Source organism: Orycteropus afer, unplaced genomic scaffold (assembly GCF_000298275.1).
Source record: "Orycteropus afer afer isolate SDZICR_OR568_19922 unplaced genomic scaffold, OryAfe1.0 scaffold00604, whole genome shotgun sequence".
Lineage (NCBI taxonomy): Eukaryota > Metazoa > Chordata > Mammalia > Tubulidentata > Orycteropodidae > Orycteropus > Orycteropus afer.
The window spans coordinates 137,438-146,968 of NW_006922191.1; positions in this window are offsets into that span (position 1 = coordinate 137,438).

Here is a 9,531-nt window from a genome sequence, read left to right on the forward strand (position 1 = left end):
GAAATACCAATAGCCATTCCATTACTAGGTACAAATCCTAAAGAAGTGAGAGCCATGACAAGAACAGACATATGCACACCCATGTTCATCACAACACTATTTACAATAGCCAAAAGATGAAAACAACCTAGGTGCACATCAATAGAAGAATGGATAAACAAACTATGGTACATACACAAAATTGAATACTATATGCAACCCTGAAGAATAATGTAGAATCTGCAAAACACTACACAAAATGGATGAACTTGGAAGACATTATGCTGAGTGAAATAAGTCAATCACAGAAGGACAAGTATTGTATTAGTCCGTTATTGTAAAAAGTCAAGGAAAGGTTTCTATATGGAAGGGAATTTTCTTTGTTGGTTACCAGGGGTGGAAGGGGAAGGGAGGGAACACTGTTAGATAGGTAGAGACAAGGACTGATTTGGATGAAAAGAAGGGCAATGTACCAAATGTGAGCGATCAACACAGGGGCATCGAGGAAGAGGAAGACATAGAAAGGTGCATGGGAGGTACAGAAAACAAAGATGAACCCTTTCCACCAAGACAAAAGACATATAGTACTGCATTGTCAGTAAAGTCAAACATTGATATATGGGTGGGTGGAGGGGTGGACAGGATGAAATATTAAAAATGTCTATGCAGGGGGTGTGGAGTGTGCCCAAGACCATATATAGGGCTGGCAGACAATGTTTCTACAAATATATTGGTATGTTCTATAAGAATTCCCAGGTATATATAGTAGAGTAGGGACAAGGTTGTAGTCACTTCTTGGCTACAGCCAGCTACCCAAAAGGAGCGAGTAGACGGACCTGTGGACTTGGGACCATAGTTGCAGGGGACATTAAGTTCAATTGGCATGACATACTACACATAAACATTGTTCCATATCCTACTTGGAGGAGTAGCGTCTGGAATCTTAAAAGCTTTCAAGCAGCCATCTAGATGTAATGATGGGTCTCTCCTCATCCAGAGCAAAGAAGAATGAAGAAAACCAAAGACACATGGAAACAATTAGTCCATACAACTGGTACAGCATGTGATTCTTAGCCTGTACTACTACTAGAGCAGAAGAACTAGATGGTGCCAAGCTACCACTGTCAACCTCTCAGAGGGGGAACTATGTAAGAAATCCTGGATAGAGTGAAAGAACAATGTGGAGTAAAACTCTAAATCATTAAAAAAAAGACCAGGTTTGCTGGCCTGATGGAGCCTGATGGAACCATTGAGACCATGGCCCCTAGCTGCCCTTCAGGTCTGGAATTGAACCCACTCCTGTGGCTTCCACCAAGCAAAAGACTGGTATATGAGCTGAACATTTACATTAGGTAGATACACTGCTTGGAGAGATCTTTTCATGGGAGAATGAAGGGCTATGTTTGCACAGGGAGACAGCTCAGGTGGCAGGAGTGCACGGGAAGGAAGGACACAGGGGAGAGTTACCTATGGAGAGGAAGTGAGAAGGGGAGATTTTTATTGTGGGAAATTGTAGTCAATATCATGAGACAAGGTGTACATGAGCTTCTGTATGGAATGTGAATTTGTTCTGTAAACTTTCACTCATATCACAATAAAAATTAGAAATACATATATAAATATTTTTTAAAAAAAGAACAATAAAAGATTTTTACACAGTTATGAGTCATCAGTTTCTGTGTTCCCAAATATTCTAGCGTCCTTACATTTTCTCAACCATAGTCATCGGCATGTGATCTCTGGGTAGGTAAAAAAAAATGTTAATACGGCATTTCATTTAAAGCTAGCTGATTAAGTTTCCTTGAAGCTATGATGGAGACAATTGTCATAGCATGGTTGTGAAGAGTTCTAAAATATCCCCAATCTGACCTTTTATACATAATTTTTCTCCAACTTGCTTGAAGGGGATTACTTATAAAGCTGGACAAAATTAGTAGAAAGTGAATTTCTAACAGTTTATTGACACTAGCCATTAAAAAACAGTACCCCTCAAAAAACAGCTAAGCTAAGTTAACTTCCCTCTTATATTACTTTTGAATTATTCTTGAGGCACTGCTTATTCTCTGGACAGCATTGCCACTACAGTTTAGCTAAGTATGAGGTTTGCCTGTCAGCTTTCTCAGCTCAGTTTTGCTAACCATTTGGAAAGTAATTACTCCCCAGGGGTTATACCATGCCCTGTGCAATATGTGAAGAGCCATCTGACCAGAAATTAGGATAGACCTGACCCTGATCTCCTGCCAACTCAAACAATAAGAGGATTCTTGGCTCCTAAAATATTTTAGGTACACAAAGCTAAGCAAGTGCCTGTGGACACTCTTCTTTGATTTTTGATTCTAAAACCTGTCGGTTCCTTGAAAACCATAGTGCATTTTACAAGAGAAGACTGAAAAGCACCATGTAAAATGCATTATGTTTTGTTCTTCTACATCTAGGCTATTAAAACCAAGAGATTTCAAGTGGTGGCAGTCATTGTGCATTCAATTGGGACAATTTGTCTCATAGAATATCATTCTTTCAACTTAATATAACATCTCAGCTAGCAGTCTGCCTTCCAATCACTAATCTTTAACCTCTGATAGCATCTACATAAGGGAAAAAATTAGTCAAGTCTTTTGAAGAAAAAAAAAATCATGCTCTCATTGAAAATGTATACCTATATTGTAAAATACAGATGAAATTAAATCAATAATTTTTTTACTTGAAAATTAAAGAGTCTGACTTTTTGGTTGATATTTATTTGTATTGTTCTTTATTAGTCTTGAAAAATTCAATATTTGTAAACCAACAACAACCAAAAAAAACATTACTCTCAACTCAATTCTGACTCATAGTGACCCTATTAGACAGAGTAGAACTGCCCCCACAGGGTATACAAGACTATAATCTTTATGGGAACAGACTGCTTGTGATTTTTGCTTTGTGCTAGCAAAACTGATTAATTGGAAAATAGATCATAATTTTCAGTAATTTTTGCTTGTAGACTAAATACTAGAATCATTTATGTAGTTAAGAAAGACTCATTGCCCACACTATGTATTATTCATTTATTCAAAAAAGATAAATTTTAATGTCTAACACTGTTACATATTCAGAAATAACAATATTACCAATGGGGGGAAAAAGTCCCTGGTCATATTTACCCTTCTAGTCTAAGAACAACACATATAGATATATAAAGGGGAAGACCCTCAATGAAATGGATTGACAGAGTAACTGCAACAGTGGGCTCAAGTATGGCAATGACTGTGAAGATGAGGCAGGGCCAGACAGTGTTTCATGCTATTGTACATAGGGTCGCTATGAGTAGTTGCTGTTAGTCCCCATCAAGTCAGTCCTGACTATGGCCACCCTATGTACAGCAGAACTAAACACTACCCAACCCTGCCCCATTCTCACAATCATTGCCATACTTGAGCCCATCATTTCAGTCACTGTGTCAATACATCTCATTGAGGGTATGCCTCTTTTTCACTGACCTTCTACTTTACAAAGCATAATATTATTTTCCAGGGACTGGTCCTTCCTGATAACACATCTGCAGTATCAGAGATGCACCATAGTCTTCAAAGTGACATTTTTGTCTTTAACATTTTAAGAGATCTTTTGCGTCAGATTTCCCCGATGCAACACGTTATTTCATTTCTTGACTGCAGTTTCCTTGGGTGTTTATTGTGTATACAAATAAAATCAAATTGTTGATATTAAATTAAATCTTTTCTCCATTTATCATGATGTTGCTCATTGGTCCTGTTGTGAAATTTTTTTTTTGTTTTCTTTATATTGATGTGTAATCCATACTGTAGTCTTTGATCTTCATCAGTAAGGGTAGCAAGTCCTCTTTACTTTTAGCAAGCAAAGTTCTGTCATTTGAATATCACTGATTGTTAATGAGTTCTCCATTAATCTTTATGCTGTGTTCTTCTTAATATAGTCCTGCTTCTCAGATTACTTGCTCAGCATAGAGATTGAATAAGTATGGTGAAAGAATACAACCTGGAACACACCTTTCCTAATATTAAACCACACCATATCCTCTTGCTCTCTATGAACTACTGATTCTTTGTCTATGTACAGGTTCCTCGTGAAAACAATTAAGTGTTCTGGAATTCCTATTCTTTGTAATGTTATCAGTAATTTATTACTACTATCCATAGTTGAGTACCTTTGTATAGTCAACAAAACACAGGAAAACATTTTTTCTAGTATTCTCTCCTTTTAGCCAATATCCATCTGACATCAGCAATGATATCCCTCATTCCATGTCTTTTTCTAAATCTGACTTGAACTTCTGACAGTTCCCTGCTGCAACCATTTTCTAATTATCTTCAGTAAAATTTTACTGGCGTGTGATATTAATGATATTGTTAGATAATATCTTCATTCTCTTGGATCATCTTTCTTTGGATTGGGCACAATTATGCCTGTCGGTTGGCCAAGCGGCTATCTCCCAAATTGGTTGGTATAAACAAGTAAGTGCCTCCAGCACTGCATCTGTTTGTTTAACGATCTCCATGGGTATTCTGTCAATTCCTGTCAATTCTTCCAATTGCCAATGTCTTCAGTGCAGCTTGAACTTCCTCCTTCAAGCCATTTGTTCTTGATCATATGAGATTTCTACCTCATGATATTGTTAAACATTGACCAGTCCTTTTTGGTACAATGACTCCATGTATTCCTTCCATCTTCTTTGGATGTTTCCTGAATTGTAATACTTCAATATTGCAACAGGAGTTGTGAATTTTTTCTTCCCTTGTTTCAGCTTCAGAATTGCTGAGTGTGATCTTCCCATTTGATTTTCTAAGTCCAAGTCTTTCCACATTTCATTTTAATTATTTATTTTGTCTTCTGGAGCCCCTTTGAACTCTTCTGTTCAACTTTCTGTGTCATCATTTCTTCTATTGCTTTAACTACTTCCATTCAAGAGAAAGTTTCAGACTCTCTTCTGACATCTATTTTAGTCTTTTCTTTTTTCTTGTCTTCTTAAAGACCTTTCACTTTCTTCATATTTGATGTCTTTGATGTCTTCCCACAACTCTTCTATTTTGTGGTCATTGCTGTTCAATGTATCAAATTTACTCTTAAAAACCACACGAAGAGTAAATTTGATACATTGAACAGCAATGACCACAAAATAGAAGAGTTGTGAGAAGACATCAAAGACATCAAATATGAAGAAAGTGGAAGACCCACCAGCCACTCCTCGGAAGGAAGGTTGGGCAATCCTACTTCCGTAGTGATACTGCCTCGGAAACCCAAAGAGGGGTCGCTATGAGTCGGGGCCAACTCGACGGCACGTAACAACAACAACAACAACAACATGGTCTCTAAGTTCACATTTCATATACTCACAGTTGTTTTTGGCCCTCATGGACTTGTATTGATTTTCATCTGCTTCAGCTTGAACTTGCAAATGAGCAATTGATGGTCAATTGATAGTTTATTCCACAGTCAGCACCTAACCTTGTTCTGACATGTGATATTGAGCTTCTCCATCATCTTCTTCCACAGATCTAGTAGATTTGATTCCTGTGTTTTTCATCTGGCAAGATCCATGGGTAGAGTTCCTATATATCTATTTAAAAAAAAAAAAAAAAAACTGCCATTGAGTTGGATCTGACTCATAGTGACCCCTCCTTGGGTTTCCAAGGCAATATCACTATGAAAGTAGATTGTCCAACCTTCTTTCTGAGGAGTAGCTGCTGGGTTTGAACCACCAGCTTTCTGGTTAGCAGTCAAATGCCTTAGGTACTACACCACCAGAGCTCCCTTATATATCTATATACACACATATATACATATACACATGCATATATATTCATGTGTATATGTATATATGCATGTGTATGTGTATATGTATAAATACACACACACACAATATATACATATAATTATACATACATATGTATATGTGTGTGTGTGTATGAGTGTGTATTCCTAACTTGTTTCCTCTATAAAATGAGACAAGCTTCTAATTTCTTCACACTGCATTAAGAGATTGAGGACATTTGCAGATTACGTTAATGGTAGTTGGAGAGAAAGCCATCTTTCTGGTAACCCTCCCAGGAAATTAAAAAGAAGTATTAGGAAGAACACTTGAACAAACAATTGCTGAGTGACATCTATTTGGCTAGTACTATTTTTCTACATTACAGCTATAATAAATATAAAAATAGTACAAAATGTTGCCTTGTAGAAAAATGTAAACCATTTAAGAAATATTTTATGCTGTATTCAATTATTAGGTCACTGGCAAAATAATCTATAAGAACAGTGCTACTTGAAGATAAGATGTTAACACTAATTGAGGAGCTGTCATATGCCAGAAATACACAAGATAAGCTCCTTTTCCAGTCTTTGATAATGCGTTAATGCTTATTTTATGTTGGGAAAGTTTAATTTAAAGAAGTTTGATAATATTTCAAAGATTCACCATCTTAGATAATCTATTGCTTGTCTTCCCCATACCATCCTCTTTTCCTCTAACAATCTTGTAAATTTGTTCAACTTCCCACTTATCCTTCAAACAGTCTCTGTGACTTAGGTTATAGTGACTCTTTTTGTTAGATATGGTCAAGTTGGTTCCTGCCTTGTGAGTACTCAAAGCACCACAGCATAAAATGCTTCCTGGTCTGTGATCCCCACAATTTGCTGCTATTGGACCTCCATGATCCATAGTGTTTTCATTGGCTAATGTTCACAGGTAGACTGCCAGGGATTTCTTCCTAATCTATCTTATTCGGGAAGTTCCAGTGAAAGCTATTCAGCTTCAGAGCAGCACACAAGCCTCCAATGACAGGTGTGCAGTGGCTGCACTTGAGGTGCACCAGCTTAGAATTGAACTCCAAATAGAAGGAAAAAATTCTACCTCTTCATCTCTCTCACCAATGATTGTACAGAAGCTTTACCCCAAGCAAAGCAATGTATGGTATTTTCTGATAATTATTATTAGTCCATAAGGAAAAAAATAATTTTCATTGGCTCATTCACAGTGAAGAGAAGGATTCACACCCTATATCTTCAAGAATAGTGTTATCTACTCCACTGAATGTGAAGAAAGGACCTGTTGCCTTTGCTGATACTGGCAGTCATCTTTCAGTCATGCGAAAAGCCACAGAAGAGCCAAGAGAACCCCAATAGTCTATACTTCCCCCATCTGTGAATTTCATATTATGTGAAAGAAAATAATGAATTTCTTCATTTTAAACCATACTGAGTTGAGCGCTCTATAAGTTGAAAGTGAAAGAATGCTAAAATGATGCAGCAGTTGAATGGCAAAGATTCATGGAACCTAGTTTCATTCTGTTGTACATTGGGGTCAAGATGAGTCATAACTGACTCAACACCAACTCACAACAACAGTACTGCCTGAATCCAAATCCATTATTTTTTATATTGATTAAACTAAACTATATATAAAACCAAAACCCACTGCCATCAAGTCAATTCTGACTAATAGTGACACTATTGGATTTCCAAGGAGGTATACACAGACCTTTCAAAGATGTCTAAATCCTAATCCCTAGAATCTCTCAACATGTCGTTACATGGCAAGTGTGAATTATGTTTGTATGTGGTATTAAGATGGCTTATCAGCTGAGATTCTTCTAGATTATTCAGATTGGTCCAATATAATCATAATGGTCCTTAATAAGATACAGAAAGAAGAATCAGAGTCAGAGAAGGAGATGGATGAAGGAAGCAGAGAGTTAGAATCATTCAATGTGACAAGGACTAAACTTACCATTGCTGACTTGAATATGGAAAGGCCAAGGAATATGAGAAGTTTCTTGAAGCCAAGACAGGTAAGAAAATGGATTCCTATCTGTCGTTGTTCTTGTTATTAGGTGCCGTCAAGATGTCTCCAACTCATAGCAACCCCATGTGCAACAGAACAAACACTGCCCAGTCTCGTGTCAACTCCACGATCCTTGGTATACTTGAGCCCATCGCTGTAGACACTGTGTCAATCCATCTCATTGAGGGCCTTCCCCTATTTCTTCAACCATCCACCTTATCAAGAAAAGACATACTTCTCCAGGGAATGGTCCCTTCTGACAAAATGACCAAATTATGTGAGAAGTCTGGCCAGTCTTGCTTCCAAGGAGCATTCCAGCCGTACCTCCTCCAGGACATATTTGTTAAATCTTTAAGTAGTCCACGGCACTTTCAGTATTTTTCACCAGCATCACAACTCAAAAGCATCAACTTTTCTTCGGTCTTCCTTACTCATTGTCCAGCTCTCACATGCATATGAAGCAATTGAAAATACCATGGCTTGTGTCAGGTTAACCTGGAATCTTTGAAAGAGGTCCTTTGCAGCCAATTTGCCCAGTGCTCCTTGGAAGGAAAATGGGACAATCTACTTCTGTAGTGATACTGTCTCTGAAACCCAAGGAGGGGTCACTATGAGTCGGGTCTGACTTGATGGCACATAAGAACAACAAAAACATATGTTGTCTGATGTCCTGACTGCTGATTCCATTGATGTCGATTATAGAACTAAGCAATGTGAAGTCTTTGACAACTTCCCTCTTTTCTCCATTCATCATGATGATGCTTATAGGTCCAGTTGTGAAGATTTTTGTTTTCTTTATATTGAGATGTAATCCATACTGCAGACTGTATTTTTCAATCTTCATCAGTAATTGCTTCAAGACATCCTCACTTTCTGCAAGCAAAGTTGTGTTGTCAGCTTATTTCAGGTTGTTAATGAGACTTCCTGCAATCCTGATGCCACGTTCTTCTTCATATAGTCCAGCTGCTCAGATTATTTGCTCATATACAGATTGAATAAGTATGGTGAAAGATACAACCCTGACACACTTGCTTCTTGATTTTAAACCATGCAATGTTCCCTTTTTCCTGTTTGAACGATAGCCACCTGGTCTATGTACAGGTTCCTCATGAGTACAATTAAGTGTTCTGGAATTCCCATTCTTCTCAACGTTATCCACAATTTGTTATGATCTAAACAATCAAATGCTTTTGCATAGTCAATAAAACACAAGTAACCATACTTCTGGTATTCTTTGCTTTAAGCCAAGATCCACCTGACATCAGTAATAATATCCCTCATTCCACATCCTCTTCTGAAACCAGCTTATATTTCTGGAAGTTCTCTGTCAATATACTGCTGCAACCCTTTTTGAATTATCTTCAGTAAGATTTTACTTGCATGCAATATTAATGATATTGTTTGATAATTTTCACATTCTGTGGGATCACCTTTCTTTGGAATGAGTACAAATATGGATTGTTTCCAGTCAGTTGGCCAAGCAGCTTTCTTCCAAATTTCTTGCCATAGCCAGGTGAGTGCCCCCAGTGGGGCATCTGTTTGTTGAAACATGCCAATGGGTATTCTGTCAATTCTTGGAGCCTTGTTCTTTGCCACTTCCTTCAGTGAAGTTTTCACTTCTTCCTTTAATATCATTGGCTATTGAACATATGCCGTCTCCTGAAATGGATGAAGATTGACCAGGTCTTTTTGCTACAGTAATTCTGTGTATTCTTTCCATCTTGTTTTGATGTTTCCTGCATCATTCAATATTT